This window comes from Pleurodeles waltl, unplaced genomic scaffold (assembly GCF_031143425.1).
Source record: "Pleurodeles waltl isolate 20211129_DDA unplaced genomic scaffold, aPleWal1.hap1.20221129 scaffold_107, whole genome shotgun sequence".
Taxonomy (NCBI): Eukaryota; Metazoa; Chordata; class Amphibia; order Caudata; family Salamandridae; genus Pleurodeles; species Pleurodeles waltl.
Window position 1 is genome coordinate 645025 of NW_027149815.1, and position 14278 is coordinate 659302.

A 14278-nucleotide genomic window follows, 5' to 3' on the forward strand; every position below is an offset into this window, starting at 1 on the left:
TAATCTGAAGGTCCTGAGTTCCATCCTCAGAGAGGGCATTGCAGTGTTTCTTTTGTCAAGAGAAACATCTCAGATTTTCTCCAAATCTGTAAACTATTCCTCCACATTGCATCTTGCTCAGTTTTAAGGAGTTGGTGTCTTTGTAGATTCCCTCTTTCATATCCATGGCCACTCATTGTAGGTGAGTTTTAGCTGGTTCGGCTGCCGAAACATCTACCTTGGTACAATGAAACTGGAAGTCTTCCAAGTGCCTTCATATATTTAGTCAAGGCTTTGGAATGAATTCTGATCTGCAGGTCCTTGTTTATTTCTCTTCCAACATCCCTCAGAAATGACTATGTGGTCAATTTCATTGGAAAGCAGAAGAAGTCTACCCTTCTGTCCTAGCATTTATTTGGAGCTAGGGAAATGTTTCTCAATCAGAGGGGCACATAATGTTTTAACAAGAGAGAAAGCAGCTATGGAAAACAAAAAAGGGGAAACTCCTCCGAGCCGGATTTGAACCAGCGACCTAAGGATTTCTGTTTCTCCACTACAGTCCTCCGCTCTCCCAACTGAGCTATCGGAGGATTAGGCAGTACAGCTTTCCATGCTGCATTCATCTTTCTTTCAATAATGGTTGCGGCGGGAGTGGGGTGGGAGTACTGCAGTCTAATCTTGAAAATCATGAATATGACCTGCAGCTTGCTCTACAAATTGCCACTTCCTAGAGTGCATTCTCAGCTACATCTTATCACCATAAAGGGGGACTGCTTACCTACCTGAATGTGCTGTGCTGGCGTGAAGGAAAGCAGGGGACCTAGAATTAGAAATCCTACAGAAAGGAGTTTTCCTGAAAGGGCATGGGGCCGAGGAATCCACAGCCCTTTGGAAGCATTTCTGGCAAAAGGATGACAGCATGGGAACATGAAGGAAAGGACAGAAAGTTAGGAGAGTCATTACTCCGTACGGAGCATGAAGAACATGCATTTTGAATGCTTCTGTGAAAGGAACTGGAAAAGCAAAACCAGTAGATTAATGGACCATTCAGAAGGGATTAGGATGAAGAAAACATTCTGTTTTTCTTAAACCTTCTGGTAAGAGTCTCTGGTTTAGAGGAAGAATTCAAATAAATGACCAAGACAGCTGTGCCCGTTTTCTATACTAAGAATGCCAAGATAAATCACCACTTTGGTTTCTTATGGAAGCAAGATTATTTTTTTCTATAAACACGGGAAATGAGATAGCCCCATTTCAAAAGGTTTTGCAAGGCGAAGAAAGTGGGGTTCTGGCACCAGCTGCATGACATCTCACTTCCTTACTCATGATGCCAGCCTAGCTATCTGTCAAAAGGCAAGATTAGCATGGCGAAAAGCTGGAGATGCCGGGGATTGAACCCGGGGCCTCATACATGCTAAGCATGCGCTCTACCACTGAGCTACATCCCCACATCCTGTAGAGGGAGACCTTGCTCCACGCATGGAAACCTGGAATTCTATTGAATGTACATTCACCACATATGACACTGGAATGGGAAGCGTCAGGTGTGGAATTCCATATGATTTACAGCTGGATTTTCTAGCACCGTTTTTTATGGAATAAGGTTGACTCTAGAATGAATAATTCCCCACACACAACAGCTAGATGCAATCGAAAAAAGCCAGAGTATTCAAGGCAACTGGTTCAGGATACATCAAAGAAGGATATGGTTGAGTGCTGTTTCCACATCTTGTGAGATGACTTAAGGTACCCCTGCTCTTTTTGCAGGACACACAGCTATGTTACATTAGCATGTAAAGTGTTGAGATCTAGATGCATCTACGGCTAGGGGCGGCATGTTAATTCTGGGTTTTAGTCCATTTCATTCTCAGTTATGTGGAGGAAAAAATGGCACGATCTTTCTTAGAGAGGTGAATGGTATGCCCTGATTTCTTTTGCATGGCTAAATGTATGGGGTGTGGGTTTAAGCACTGGGAAAGAGCAGTCTTCTGACCATTATAACTGCAGACGATTTTAATCCAGCGAGGCAACCGAAGTGTATTGATATTCCAACATGAGAACAGCATTTTTGCTACCTTCCCTCTTCATGGTGTGTAGACGCATTTGTTAGCGGTTTCAAGCAGCCTTCTTAGCGCAGTAGGCAGCGCGTCAGTCTCATAATCTGAAGGTCCTGAGTTCCATCCTCAGAGAGGGCATTGCAGTGTTTCTTTTGTCAAGAGAAACATCTCAGATTTTCTCCAAATCTGTAAACTATTCCTCCACATTGCATCTTGCTCAGTTTTAAGGAGTTGGTGTCTTTGTAGATTCCCTCTTTCATATCCATGGCCACTCATTGTAGGTGAGTTTTAGCTGGTTCGGCTGCCGAAACATCTACCTTGGTACAATGAAACTGGAAGTCTTCCAAGTGCCTTCATATATTTAGTCAAGGCTTTGGAATGAATTCTGATCTGCAGGTCCTTGTTTATTTCTCTTCCAACATCCCTCAGAAATGACTATGTGGTCAATTTCATTGGAAAGCAGAAGAAGTCTACCCTTCTGTCCTAGCATTTATTTGGAGCTAGGGAAATGTTTCTCAATCAGAGGGGCACATAATGTTTTAACAAGAGAGAAAGCAGCTATGGAAAACAAAAAAGGGGAAACTCCTCCGAGCCGGATTTGAACCAGCGACCTAAGGATTTCTGTTTCTCCACTACAGTCCTCCGCTCTCCCAACTGAGCTATCGGAGGATTAGGCAGTACAGCTTTCCATGCTGCATTCATCTTTCTTTCAATAATGGTTGCGGCGGGAGTGGGGTGGGAGTACTGCAGTCTAATCTTGAAAATCATGAATATGACCTGCAGCTTGCTCTACAAATTGCCACTTCCTAGAGTGCATTCTCAGCTACATCTTATCACCATAAAGGGGGACTGCTTACCTACCTGAATGTGCTGTGCTGGCGTGAAGGAAAGCAGGGGACCTAGAATTAGAAATCCTACAGAAAGGAGTTTTCCTGAAAGGGCATGGGGCCGAGGAATCCACAGCCCTTTGGAAGCATTTCTGGCAAAAGGATGACAGCATGGGAACATGAAGGAAAGGACAGAAAGTTAGGAGAGTCATTACTCCGTACGGAGCATGAAGAACATGCATTTTTAATGCTTCTGTGAAAGGAACTGGAAAAGCAAAACCAGTAGATTAATGGACCATTCAGAAGGGATTAGGATGAAGAAAACATTCTGTTTTTCTTAAACCTTCTGGTAAGAGTCTCTGGTTTAGAGGAAGAATTCAAATAAATGACCAAGACAGCTGTGCCCGTTTTCTATACTAAGAATGCCAAGATAAATCACCACTTTGGTTTCTTAAGGAAGCAAGATTATTTTTTTCTATAAACACGGGAAATGAGATAGCCCCATTTCAAAAGGTTTTGCAAGGCGAAGAAAGTGGGGTTCTGGCACCAGCTGCATGACATCTCACTTCCTTACTCATGATGCCAGCCTAGCTATCTGTCAAAAGGCAAGATTAGCATGGCGAAAAGCTGGAGATGCCGGGGATTGAACCCGGGGCCTCATACATGCTAAGCATGCGCTCTACCACTGAGCTACATCCCCACATCCTGTAGAGGGAGACCTTGCTCCACGCATGGAAACCTGGAATTCTATTGAATGTACATTCACCACATATGACACTGGAATGGGAAGCGTCAGGTGTGGAATTCCATATGATTTACAGCTGGATTTTCTAGCACCGTTTTTTATGGAATAAGGTTGACTCTAGAATGAATAATTCCCCACACACAACAGCTAGATGCAATCGAAAAAAGCCAGAGTATTCAAGGCAACTGGTTCAGGATACATCAAAGAAGGATATGGTTGAGTGCTGTTTCCACATCTTGTGAGATGACTTAAGGTACCCCTGCTCTTTTTGCAGGACACACAGCTATGTTACATTAGCATGTACAGTGTTGAGATCTAGATGCATCTACGGCTAGGGGCGGCATGTTAATTCTGGGTTTTAGTCCATTTCATTCTCAGTTATGTGGAGGAAAAAATGGCACGATCTTTCTTAGAGAGGTGAATGGTATGCCCTGATTTCTTTTGCATGGCTAAATGTATGGGGTGTGGGTTTAAGCACTGGGAAAGAGCAGTCTTCTGACCATTATAACTGCAGACGATTTTAATCCAGCGAGGCAACCGAAGTGTATTGATATTCCAACATGAGAACAGCATTTTTGCTACCTTCCCTCTTCATGGTGTGTAGACGCATTTGTTAGCGGTTTCAAGCAGCCTTCTTAGCGCAGTAGGCAGCGCGTCAGTCTCATAATCTGAAGGTCCTGAGTTCCATCCTCAGAGAGGGCATTGCAGTGTTTCTTTTGTCAAGAGAAACATCTCAGATTTTCTCCAAATCTGTAAACTATTCCTCCACATTGCATCTTGCTCAGTTTTAAGGAGTTGGTGTCTTTGTAGATTCCCTCTTTCATATCCATGGCCACTCATTGTAGGTGAGTTTTAGCTGGTTCGGCTGCCGAAACATCTACCTTGGTACAATGAAACTGGAAGTCTTCCAAGTGCCTTCATATATTTAGTCAAGGCTTTGGAATGAATTCTGATCTGCAGGTCCTTGTTTATTTCTCTTCCAACATCCCTCAGAAATGACTATGTGGTCAATTTCATTGGAAAGCAGAAGAAGTCTACCCTTCTGTCCTAGCATTTATTTGGAGCTAGGGAAATGTTTCTCAATCAGAGGGGCACATAATGTTTTAACAAGAGAGAAAGCAGCTATGGAAAACAAAAAAGGGGAAACTCCTCCGAGCCGGATTTGAACCAGCGACCTAAGGATTTCTGTTTCTCCACTACAGTCCTCCGCTCTCCCAACTGAGCTATCGGAGGATTAGGCAGTACAGCTTTCCATGCTGCATTCATCTTTCTTTCAATAATGGTTGCGGCGGGAGTGGGGTGGGAGTACTGCAGTCTAATCTTGAAAATCATGAATATGACCTGCAGCTTGCTCTACAAATTGCCACTTCCTAGAGTGCATTCTCAGCTACATCTTATCACCATAAAGGGGGACTGCTTACCTACCTGAATGTGCTGTGCTGGCGTGAAGGAAAGCAGGGGACCTAGAATTAGAAATCCTACAGAAAGGAGTTTTCCTGAAAGGGCATGGGGCCGAGGAATCCACAGCCCTTTGGAAGCATTTCTGGCAAAAGGATGACAGCATGGGAACATGAAGGAAAGGACAGAAAGTTAGGAGAGTCATTACTCCGTACGGAGCATGAAGAACATGCATTTTGAATGCTTCTGTGAAAGGAACTGGAAAAGCAAAACCAGTAGATTAATGGACCATTCAGAAGGGATTAGGATGAAGAAAACATTCTGTTTTTCTTAAACCTTCTGGTAAGAGTCTCTGGTTTAGAGGAAGAATTCAAATAAATGACCAAGACAGCTGTGCCCGTTTTCTATACTAAGAATGCCAAGATAAATCACCACTTTGGTTTCTTAAGGAAGCAAGATTATTTTTTTCTATAAACACGGGAAATGAGATAGCCCCATTTCAAAAGGTTTTGCAAGGCGAAGAAAGTGGGGTTCTGGCACCAGCTGCATGACATCTCACTTCCTTACTCATGATGCCAGCCTAGCTATCTGTCAAAAGGCAAGATTAGCATGGCGAAAAGCTGGAGATGCCGGGGATTGAACCCGGGGCCTCATACATGCTAAGCATGCGCTCTACCACTGAGCTACATCCCCACATCCTGTAGAGGGAGACCTTGCTCCACGCATGGAAACCTGGAATTCTATTGAATGTACATTCACCACATATGACACTGGAATGGGAAGCGTCAGGTGTGGAATTCCATATGATTTACAGCTGGATTTTCTAGCACCGTTTTTTATGGAATAAGGTTGACTCTAGAATGAATAATTCCCCACACACAACAGCTAGATGCAATCGAAAAAAGCCAGAGTATTCAAGGCAACTGGTTCAGGATACATCAAAGAAGGATATGGTTGAGTGCTGTTTCCACATCTTGTGAGATGACTTAAGGTACCCCTGCTCTTTTTGCAGGACACACAGCTATGTTACATTAGCATGTACAGTGTTGAGATCTAGATGCATCTACGGCTAGGGGCGGCATGTTAATTCTGGGTTTTAGTCCATTTCATTCTCAGTTATGTGGAGGAAAAAATGGCACGATCTTTCTTAGAGAGGTGAATGGTATGCCCTGATTTCTTTTGCATGGCTAAATGTATGGGGTGTGGGTTTAAGCACTGGGAAAGAGCAGTCTTCTGACCATTATAACTGCAGACGATTTTAATCCAGCGAGGCAACCGAAGTGTATTGATATTCCAACATGAGAACAGCATTTTTGCTACCTTCCCTCTTCATGGTGTGTAGACGCATTTGTTAGCGGTTTCAAGCAGCCTTCTTAGCGCAGTAGGCAGCGCGTCAGTCTCATAATCTGAAGGTCCTGAGTTCCATCCTCAGAGAGGGCATTGCAGTGTTTCTTTTGTCAAGAGAAACATCTCAGATTTTCTCCAAATCTGTAAACTATTCCTCCACATTGCATCTTGCTCAGTTTTAAGGAGTTGGTGTCTTTGTAGATTCCCTCTTTCATATCCATGGCCACTCATTGTAGGTGAGTTTTAGCTGGTTCGGCTGCCGAAACATCTACCTTGGTACAATGAAACTGGAAGTCTTCCAAGTGCCTTCATATATTTAGTCAAGGCTTTGGAATGAATTCTGATCTGCAGGTCCTTGTTTATTTCTCTTCCAACATCCCTCAGAAATGACTATGTGGTCAATTTCATTGGAAAGCAGAAGAAGTCTACCCTTCTGTCCTAGCATTTATTTGGAGCTAGGGAAATGTTTCTCAATCAGAGGGGCACATAATGTTTTAACAAGAGAGAAAGCAGCTATGGAAAACAAAAAAGGGGAAACTCCTCCGAGCCGGATTTGAACCAGCGACCTAAGGATTTCTGTTTCTCCACTACAGTCCTCCGCTCTCCCAACTGAGCTATCGGAGGATTAGGCAGTACAGCTTTCCATGCTGCATTCATCTTTCTTTCAATAATGGTTGCGGCGGGAGTGGGGTGGGAGTACTGCAGTCTAATCTTGAAAATCATGAATATGACCTGCAGCTTGCTCTACAAATTGCCACTTCCTAGAGTGCATTCTCAGCTACATCTTATCACCATAAAGGGGGACTGCTTACCTACCTGAATGTGCTGTGCTGGCGTGAAGGAAAGCAGGGGACCTAGAATTAGAAATCCTACAGAAAGGAGTTTTCCTGAAAGGGCATGGGGCCGAGGAATCCACAGCCCTTTGGAAGCATTTCTGGCAAAAGGATGACAGCATGGGAACATGAAGGAAAGGACAGAAAGTTAGGAGAGTCATTACTCCGTACGGAGCATGAAGAACATGCATTTTGAATGCTTCTGTGAAAGGAACTGGAAAAGCAAAACCAGTAGATTAATGGACCATTCAGAAGGGATTAGGATGAAGAAAACATTCTGTTTTTCTTAAACCTTCTGGTAAGAGTCTCTGGTTTAGAGGAAGAATTCAAATAAATGACCAAGACAGCTGTGCCCGTTTTCTATACTAAGAATGCCAAGATAAATCACCACTTTGGTTTCTTATGGAAGCAAGATTATTTTTTTCTATAAACACGGGAAATGAGATAGCCCCATTTCAAAAGGTTTTGCAAGGCGAAGAAAGTGGGGTTCTGGCACCAGCTGCATGACATCTCACTTCCTTACTCATGATGCCAGCCTAGCTATCTGTCAAAAGGCAAGATTAGCATGGCGAAAAGCTGGAGATGCCGGGGATTGAACCCGGGGCCTCATACATGCTAAGCATGCGCTCTACCACTGAGCTACATCCCCACATCCTGTAGAGGGAGACCTTGCTCCACGCATGGAAACCTGGAATTCTATTGAATGTACATTCACCACATATGACACTGGAATGGGAAGCGTCAGGTGTGGAATTCCATATGATTTACAGCTGGATTTTCTAGCACCGTTTTTTATGGAATAAGGTTGACTCTAGAATGAATAATTCCCCACACACAACAGCTAGATGCAATCGAAAAAAGCCAGAGTATTCAAGGCAACTGGTTCAGGATACATCAAAGAAGGATATGGTTGAGTGCTGTTTCCACATCTTGTGAGATGACTTAAGGTACCCCTGCTCTTTTTGCAGGACACACAGCTATGTTACATTAGCATGTAAAGTGTTGAGATCTAGATGCATCTACGGCTAGGGGCGGCATGTTAATTCTGGGTTTTAGTCCATTTCATTCTCAGTTATGTGGAGGAAAAAATGGCACGATCTTTCTTAGAGAGGTGAATGGTATGCCCTGATTTCTTTTGCATGGCTAAATGTATGGGGTGTGGGTTTAAGCACTGGGAAAGAGCAGTCTTCTGACCATTATAACTGCAGACGATTTTAATCCAGCGAGGCAACCGAAGTGTATTGATATTCCAACATGAGAACAGCATTTTTGCTACCTTCCCTCTTCATGGTGTGTAGACGCATTTGTTAGCGGTTTCAAGCAGCCTTCTTAGCGCAGTAGGCAGCGCGTCAGTCTCATAATCTGAAGGTCCTGAGTTCCATCCTCAGAGAGGGCATTGCAGTGTTTCTTTTGTCAAGAGAAACATCTCAGATTTTCTCCAAATCTGTAAACTATTCCTCCACATTGCATCTTGCTCAGTTTTAAGGAGTTGGTGTCTTTGTAGATTCCCTCTTTCATATCCATGGCCACTCATTGTAGGTGAGTTTTAGCTGGTTCGGCTGCCGAAACATCTACCTTGGTACAATGAAACTGGAAGTCTTCCAAGTGCCTTCATATATTTAGTCAAGGCTTTGGAATGAATTCTGATCTGCAGGTCCTTGTTTATTTCTCTTCCAACATCCCTCAGAAATGACTATGTGGTCAATTTCATTGGAAAGCAGAAGAAGTCTACCCTTCTGTCCTAGCATTTATTTGGAGCTAGGGAAATGTTTCTCAATCAGAGGGGCACATAATGTTTTAACAAGAGAGAAAGCAGCTATGGAAAACAAAAAAGGGGAAACTCCTCCGAGCCGGATTTGAACCAGCGACCTAAGGATTTCTGTTTCTCCACTACAGTCCTCCGCTCTCCCAACTGAGCTATCGGAGGATTAGGCAGTACAGCTTTCCATGCTGCATTCATCTTTCTTTCAATAATGGTTGCGGCGGGAGTGGGGTGGGAGTACTGCAGTCTAATCTTGAAAATCATGAATATGACCTGCAGCTTGCTCTACAAATTGCCACTTCCTAGAGTGCATTCTCAGCTACATCTTATCACCATAAAGGGGGACTGCTTACCTACCTGAATGTGCTGTGCTGGCGTGAAGGAAAGCAGGGGACCTAGAATTAGAAATCCTACAGAAAGGAGTTTTCCTGAAAGGGCATGGGGCCGAGGAATCCACAGCCCTTTGGAAGCATTTCTGGCAAAAGGATGACAGCATGGGAACATGAAGGAAAGGACAGAAAGTTAGGAGAGTCATTACTCCGTACGGAGCATGAAGAACATGCATTTTTAATGCTTCTGTGAAAGGAACTGGAAAAGCAAAACCAGTAGATTAATGGACCATTCAGAAGGGATTAGGATGAAGAAAACATTCTGTTTTTCTTAAACCTTCTGGTAAGAGTCTCTGGTTTAGAGGAAGAATTCAAATAAATGACCAAGACAGCTGTGCCCGTTTTCTATACTAAGAATGCCAAGATAAATCACCACTTTGGTTTCTTATGGAAGCAAGATTATTTTTTTCTATAAACACGGGAAATGAGATAGCCCCATTTCAAAAGGTTTTGCAAGGCGAAGAAAGTGGGGTTCTGGCACCAGCTGCATGACATCTCACTTCCTTACTCATGATGCCAGCCTAGCTATCTGTCAAAAGGCAAGATTAGCATGGCGAAAAGCTGGAGATGCCGGGGATTGAACCCGGGGCCTCATACATGCTAAGCATGCGCTCTACCACTGAGCTACATCCCCACATCCTGTAGAGGGAGACCTTGCTCCACGCATGGAAACCTGGAATTCTATTGAATGTACATTCACCACATATGACACTGGAATGGGAAGCGTCAGGTGTGGAATTCCATATGATTTACAGCTGGATTTTCTAGCACCGTTTTTTATGGAATAAGGTTGACTCTAGAATGAATAATTCCCCACACACAACAGCTAGATGCAATCGAAAAAAGCCAGAGTATTCAAGGCAACTGGTTCAGGATACATCAAAGAAGGATATGGTTGAGTGCTGTTTCCACATCTTGTGAGATGACTTAAGGTACCCCTGCTCTTTTTGCAGGACACACAGCTATGTTACATTAGCATGTACAGTGTTGAGATCTAGATGCATCTACGGCTAGGGGCGGCATGTTAATTCTGGGTTTTAGTCCATTTCATTCTCAGTTATGTGGAGGAAAAAATGGCACGATCTTTCTTAGAGAGGTGAATGGTATGCCCTGATTTCTTTTGCATGGCTAAATGTATGGGGTGTGGGTTTAAGCACTGGGAAAGAGCAGTCTTCTGACCATTATAACTGCAGACGATTTTAATCCAGCGAGGCAACCGAAGTGTATTGATATTCCAACATGAGAACAGCATTTTTGCTACCTTCCCTCTTCATGGTGTGTAGACGCATTTGTTAGCGGTTTCAAGCAGCCTTCTTAGCGCAGTAGGCAGCGCGTCAGTCTCATAATCTGAAGGTCCTGAGTTCGATCCTCAGAGAGGGCATTGCAGTGTTTCTTTTGTCAAGAGAAACATCTCAGATTTTCTCCAAATCTGTAAACTATTCCTCCACATTGCATCTTGCTCAGTTTTAAGGAGTTGGTGTCTTTGTAGATTCCCTCTTTCATATCCATGGCCACTCATTGTAGGTGAGTTTTAGCTGGTTCGGCTGCCGAAACATCTACCTTGGTACAATGAAACTGGAAGTCTTCCAAGTGCCTTCATATATTTAGTCAAGGCTTTGGAATGAATTCTGATCTGCAGGTCCTTGTTTATTTCTCTTCCAACATCCCTCAGAAATGACTATGTGGTCAATTTCATTGGAAAGCAGAAGAAGTCTACCCTTCTCTCCTAGCATTTATTTGGAGCTAGGGAAATGTTTCTCAATCAGAGGGGCACATAATGTTTTAACAAGAGAGAAAGCAGCTATGGAAAACAAAAAAGGGGAAACTCCTCCGAGCCGGATTTGAACCAGCGACCTAAGGATTTCTGTTTCTCCACTACAGTCCTCCGCTCTCCCAACTGAGCTATCGGAGGATTAGGCAGTACAGCTTTCCATGCTGCATTCATCTTTCTTTCAATAATGGTTGCGGCGGGAGTGGGGTGGGAGTACTGCAGTCTAATCTTGAAAATCATGAATATGACCTGCAGCTTGCTCTACAAATTGCCACTTCCTAGAGTGCATTCTCAGCTACATCTTATCACCATAAAGGGGGACTGCTTACCTACCTGAATGTGCTGTGCTGGCGTGAAGGAAAGCAGGGGACCTAGAATTAGAAATCCTACAGAAAGGAGTTTTCCTGAAAGGGCATGGGGCCGAGGAATCCACAGCCCTTTGGAAGCATTTCTGGCAAAAGGATGACAGCATGGGAACATGAAGGAAAGGACAGAAAGTTAGGAGAGTCATTACTCCGTACGGAGCATGAAGAACATGCATTTTTAATGCTTCTGTGAAAGGAACTGGAAAAGCAAAACCAGTAGATTAATGGACCATTCAGAAGGGATTAGGATGAAGAAAACATTCTGTTTTTCTTAAACCTTCTGGTAAGAGTCTCTGGTTTAGAGGAAGAATTCAAATAAATGACCAAGACAGCTGTGCCCGTTTTCTATACTAAGAATGCCAAGATAAATCACCACTTTGGTTTCTTATGGAAGCAAGATTATTTTTTTCTATAAACACGGGAAATGAGATAGCCCCATTTCAAAAGGTTTTGCAAGGCGAAGAAAGTGGGGTTCTGGCACCAGCTGCATGACATCTCACTTCCTTACTCATGATGCCAGCCTAGCTATCTGTCAAAAGGCAAGATTAGCATGGCGAAAAGCTGGAGATGCCGGGGATTGAACCCGGGGCCTCATACATGCTAAGCATGCGCTCTACCACTGAGCTACATCCCCACATCCTGTAGAGGGAGACCTTGCTCCACGCATGGAAACCAGGAATTCTATTGAATGTACATTCACCACATATGACACTGGAATGGGAAGCGTCAGGTGTGGAATTCCATATGATTTACAGCTGGATTTTCTAGCACCGTTTTTTATGGAATAAGGTTGACTCTAGAATGAATAATTCCCCACACACAACAGCTAGATGCAATCGAAAAAAGCCAGAGTATTCAAGGCAACTGGTTCAGGATACATCAAAGAAGGATATGGTTGAGTGCTGTTTCCACATCTTGTGAGATGACTTAAGGTACCCCTGCTCTTTTTGCAGGACACACAGCTATGTTACATTAGCATGTACAGTGTTGAGATCTAGATGCATCTACGGCTAGGGGCGGCATGTTAATTCTGGGTTTTAGTCCATTTCATTCTCAGTTATGTGGAGGAAAAAATGGCACGATCTTTCTTAGAGAGGTGAATGGTATGCCCTGATTTCTTTTGCATGGCTAAATGTATGGGGTGTGGGTTTAAGCACTGGGAAAGAGCAGTCTTCTGACCATTATAACTGCAGACGATTTTAATCCAGCGAGGCAACTGAAGTGTATTGATATTCCAACATGAGAACAGCATTTTTGCTACCTTCCCTCTTCATGGTGTGTAGACGCATTTGTTAGCGGTTTCAAGCAGCCTTCTTAGCGCAGTAGGCAGCGCGTCAGTCTCATAATCTGAAGGTCCTGAGTTCGATCCTCAGAGAGGGCATTGCAGTGTTTCTTTTGTCAAGAGAAACATCTCAGATTTTCTCCAAATCTGTAAACTATTCCTCCACATTGCATCTTGCTCAGTTTTAAGGAGTTGGTGTCTTTGTAGATTCCCTCTTTCATATCCATGGCCACTCATTGTAGGTGAGTTTTAGCTGGTTCGGCTGCCGAAACATCTACCTTGGTACAATGAAACTGGAAGTCTTCCAAGTGCCTTCATATATTTAGTCAAGGCTTTGGAATGAATTCTGATCTGCAGGTCCTTGTTTATTTCTCTTCCAACATCCCTCAGAAATGACTATGTGGTCAATTTCATTGGAAAGCAGAAGAAGTCTACCCTTCTGTCCTAGCATTTATTTGGAGCTAGGGAAATGTTTCTCAATCAGAGGGGCACATAATGTTTTAACAAGAGAGAAAGCAGCTATGGAAAACAAAAAAGGGGAAACTCCTCCGAGCCGGATTTGAACCAGCGACCTAAGGATTTCTGTTTCTCCACTACAGTCCTCCGCTCTCCCAACTGAGCTATCGGAGGATTAGGCAGTACAGCTTTCCATGCTGCATTCATCTTTCTTTCAATAATGGTTGCGGCGGGAGTGGGGTGGGAGTACTGCAGTCTAATCTTGAAAATCATGAATATGACCTGCAGCTTGCTCTACAAATTGCCACTTCCTAGAGTGCATTCTCAGCTACATCTTATCACCATAAAGGGGGACTGCTTACCTACCTGAATGTGCTGTGCTGGCGTGAAGGAAAGCAGGGGACCTAGAATTAGAAATCCTACAGAAAGGAGTTTTCCTGAAAGGGCATGGGGCCGAGGAATCCACAGCCCTTTGGAAGCATTTCTGGCAAAAGGATGACAGCATGGGAACATGAAGGAAAGGACAGAAAGTTAGGAGAGTCATTACTCCGTACGGAGCATGAAGAACATGCATTTTTAATGCTTCTGTGAAAGGAACTGGAAAAGCAAAACCAGTAGATTAATGGACCATTCAGAAGGGATTAGGATGAAGAAAACATTCTGTTTTTCTTAAACCTTCTGGTAAGAGTCTCTGGTTTAGAGGAAGAATTCAAATAAATGACCAAGACAGCTGTGCCCGTTTTCTATACTAAGAATGCCAAGATAAATCACCACTTTGGTTTCTTATGGAAGCAAGATTATTTTTTTCTATAAACACGGGAAATGAGATAGCCCCATTTCAAAAGGTTTTGCAAGGCGAAGAAAGTGGGGTTCTGGCACCAGCTGCATGACATCTCACTTCCTTACTCATGATGCCAGCCTAGCTATCTGTCAAAAGGCAAGATTAGCATGGCGAAAAGCTGGAGATGCCGGGGATTGAACCCGGGGCCTCATACATGCTAAGCATGCGCTCTACCACTGAGCTACATCCCCACATCCTGTAGAGGGAGACCTTGCTCCACGCATGG

At 43.6% G+C, this 14278-nt stretch overlaps 16 non-coding genes across 16 annotated transcripts; 2 read left to right on the forward strand and 14 right to left on the reverse strand.

Moving 5' to 3' along the window:
* Positions 1-483: 483 nt before the first annotated feature.
* TRNAY-GUA (transfer RNA tyrosine (anticodon GUA)) lies at positions 484-569 on the reverse strand. Its single transcript is given in 2 exon segments — positions 484-519; positions 533-569. It is a non-coding gene; the product is annotated as a tRNA-Tyr (tRNA).
* A 786-nt stretch (positions 570-1355) lies between these two features.
* Positions 1356-1427, reverse strand: TRNAA-AGC (transfer RNA alanine (anticodon AGC)). Its single transcript has one exon. It is a non-coding gene; the product is annotated as a tRNA-Ala (tRNA).
* A 1192-nt stretch (positions 1428-2619) lies between these two features.
* On the reverse strand, positions 2620-2705 carry TRNAY-GUA (transfer RNA tyrosine (anticodon GUA)). The gene is given in 2 exon segments: positions 2620-2655; positions 2669-2705. It is a non-coding gene; the product is annotated as a tRNA-Tyr (tRNA).
* Positions 2706-3491: 786 nt separating this feature from the next.
* TRNAA-AGC (transfer RNA alanine (anticodon AGC)) lies at positions 3492-3563 on the reverse strand. Its single transcript has one exon. It is a non-coding gene; the product is annotated as a tRNA-Ala (tRNA).
* Positions 3564-4755: 1192 nt separating this feature from the next.
* On the reverse strand, positions 4756-4841 carry TRNAY-GUA (transfer RNA tyrosine (anticodon GUA)). Its single transcript is given in 2 exon segments — positions 4756-4791; positions 4805-4841. It is a non-coding gene; the product is annotated as a tRNA-Tyr (tRNA).
* Positions 4842-5627: 786 nt separating this feature from the next.
* TRNAA-AGC (transfer RNA alanine (anticodon AGC)) lies at positions 5628-5699 on the reverse strand. The gene has a single exon. It is a non-coding gene; the product is annotated as a tRNA-Ala (tRNA).
* Positions 5700-6891: 1192 nt separating this feature from the next.
* Positions 6892-6977, reverse strand: TRNAY-GUA (transfer RNA tyrosine (anticodon GUA)). Its single transcript is given in 2 exon segments — positions 6892-6927; positions 6941-6977. It is a non-coding gene; the product is annotated as a tRNA-Tyr (tRNA).
* A 786-nt stretch (positions 6978-7763) lies between these two features.
* Positions 7764-7835, reverse strand: TRNAA-AGC (transfer RNA alanine (anticodon AGC)). Its single transcript has one exon. It is a non-coding gene; the product is annotated as a tRNA-Ala (tRNA).
* Positions 7836-9027: 1192 nt separating this feature from the next.
* Positions 9028-9113, reverse strand: TRNAY-GUA (transfer RNA tyrosine (anticodon GUA)). Its single transcript is given in 2 exon segments — positions 9028-9063; positions 9077-9113. It is a non-coding gene; the product is annotated as a tRNA-Tyr (tRNA).
* Positions 9114-9899: 786 nt separating this feature from the next.
* TRNAA-AGC (transfer RNA alanine (anticodon AGC)) lies at positions 9900-9971 on the reverse strand. Its single transcript has one exon. It is a non-coding gene; the product is annotated as a tRNA-Ala (tRNA).
* A 674-nt stretch (positions 9972-10645) lies between these two features.
* Positions 10646-10718, forward strand: TRNAM-CAU (transfer RNA methionine (anticodon CAU)). Its single transcript has one exon. It is a non-coding gene; the product is annotated as a tRNA-Met (tRNA).
* A 445-nt stretch (positions 10719-11163) lies between these two features.
* TRNAY-GUA (transfer RNA tyrosine (anticodon GUA)) lies at positions 11164-11249 on the reverse strand. The gene is given in 2 exon segments: positions 11164-11199; positions 11213-11249. It is a non-coding gene; the product is annotated as a tRNA-Tyr (tRNA).
* A 786-nt stretch (positions 11250-12035) lies between these two features.
* TRNAA-AGC (transfer RNA alanine (anticodon AGC)) lies at positions 12036-12107 on the reverse strand. The gene has a single exon. It is a non-coding gene; the product is annotated as a tRNA-Ala (tRNA).
* A 674-nt stretch (positions 12108-12781) lies between these two features.
* TRNAM-CAU (transfer RNA methionine (anticodon CAU)) lies at positions 12782-12854 on the forward strand. Its single transcript has one exon. It is a non-coding gene; the product is annotated as a tRNA-Met (tRNA).
* A 445-nt stretch (positions 12855-13299) lies between these two features.
* TRNAY-GUA (transfer RNA tyrosine (anticodon GUA)) lies at positions 13300-13385 on the reverse strand. Its single transcript is given in 2 exon segments — positions 13300-13335; positions 13349-13385. It is a non-coding gene; the product is annotated as a tRNA-Tyr (tRNA).
* Positions 13386-14171: 786 nt separating this feature from the next.
* On the reverse strand, positions 14172-14243 carry TRNAA-AGC (transfer RNA alanine (anticodon AGC)). Its single transcript has one exon. It is a non-coding gene; the product is annotated as a tRNA-Ala (tRNA).
* Positions 14244-14278: the final 35 nt, after the last annotated feature.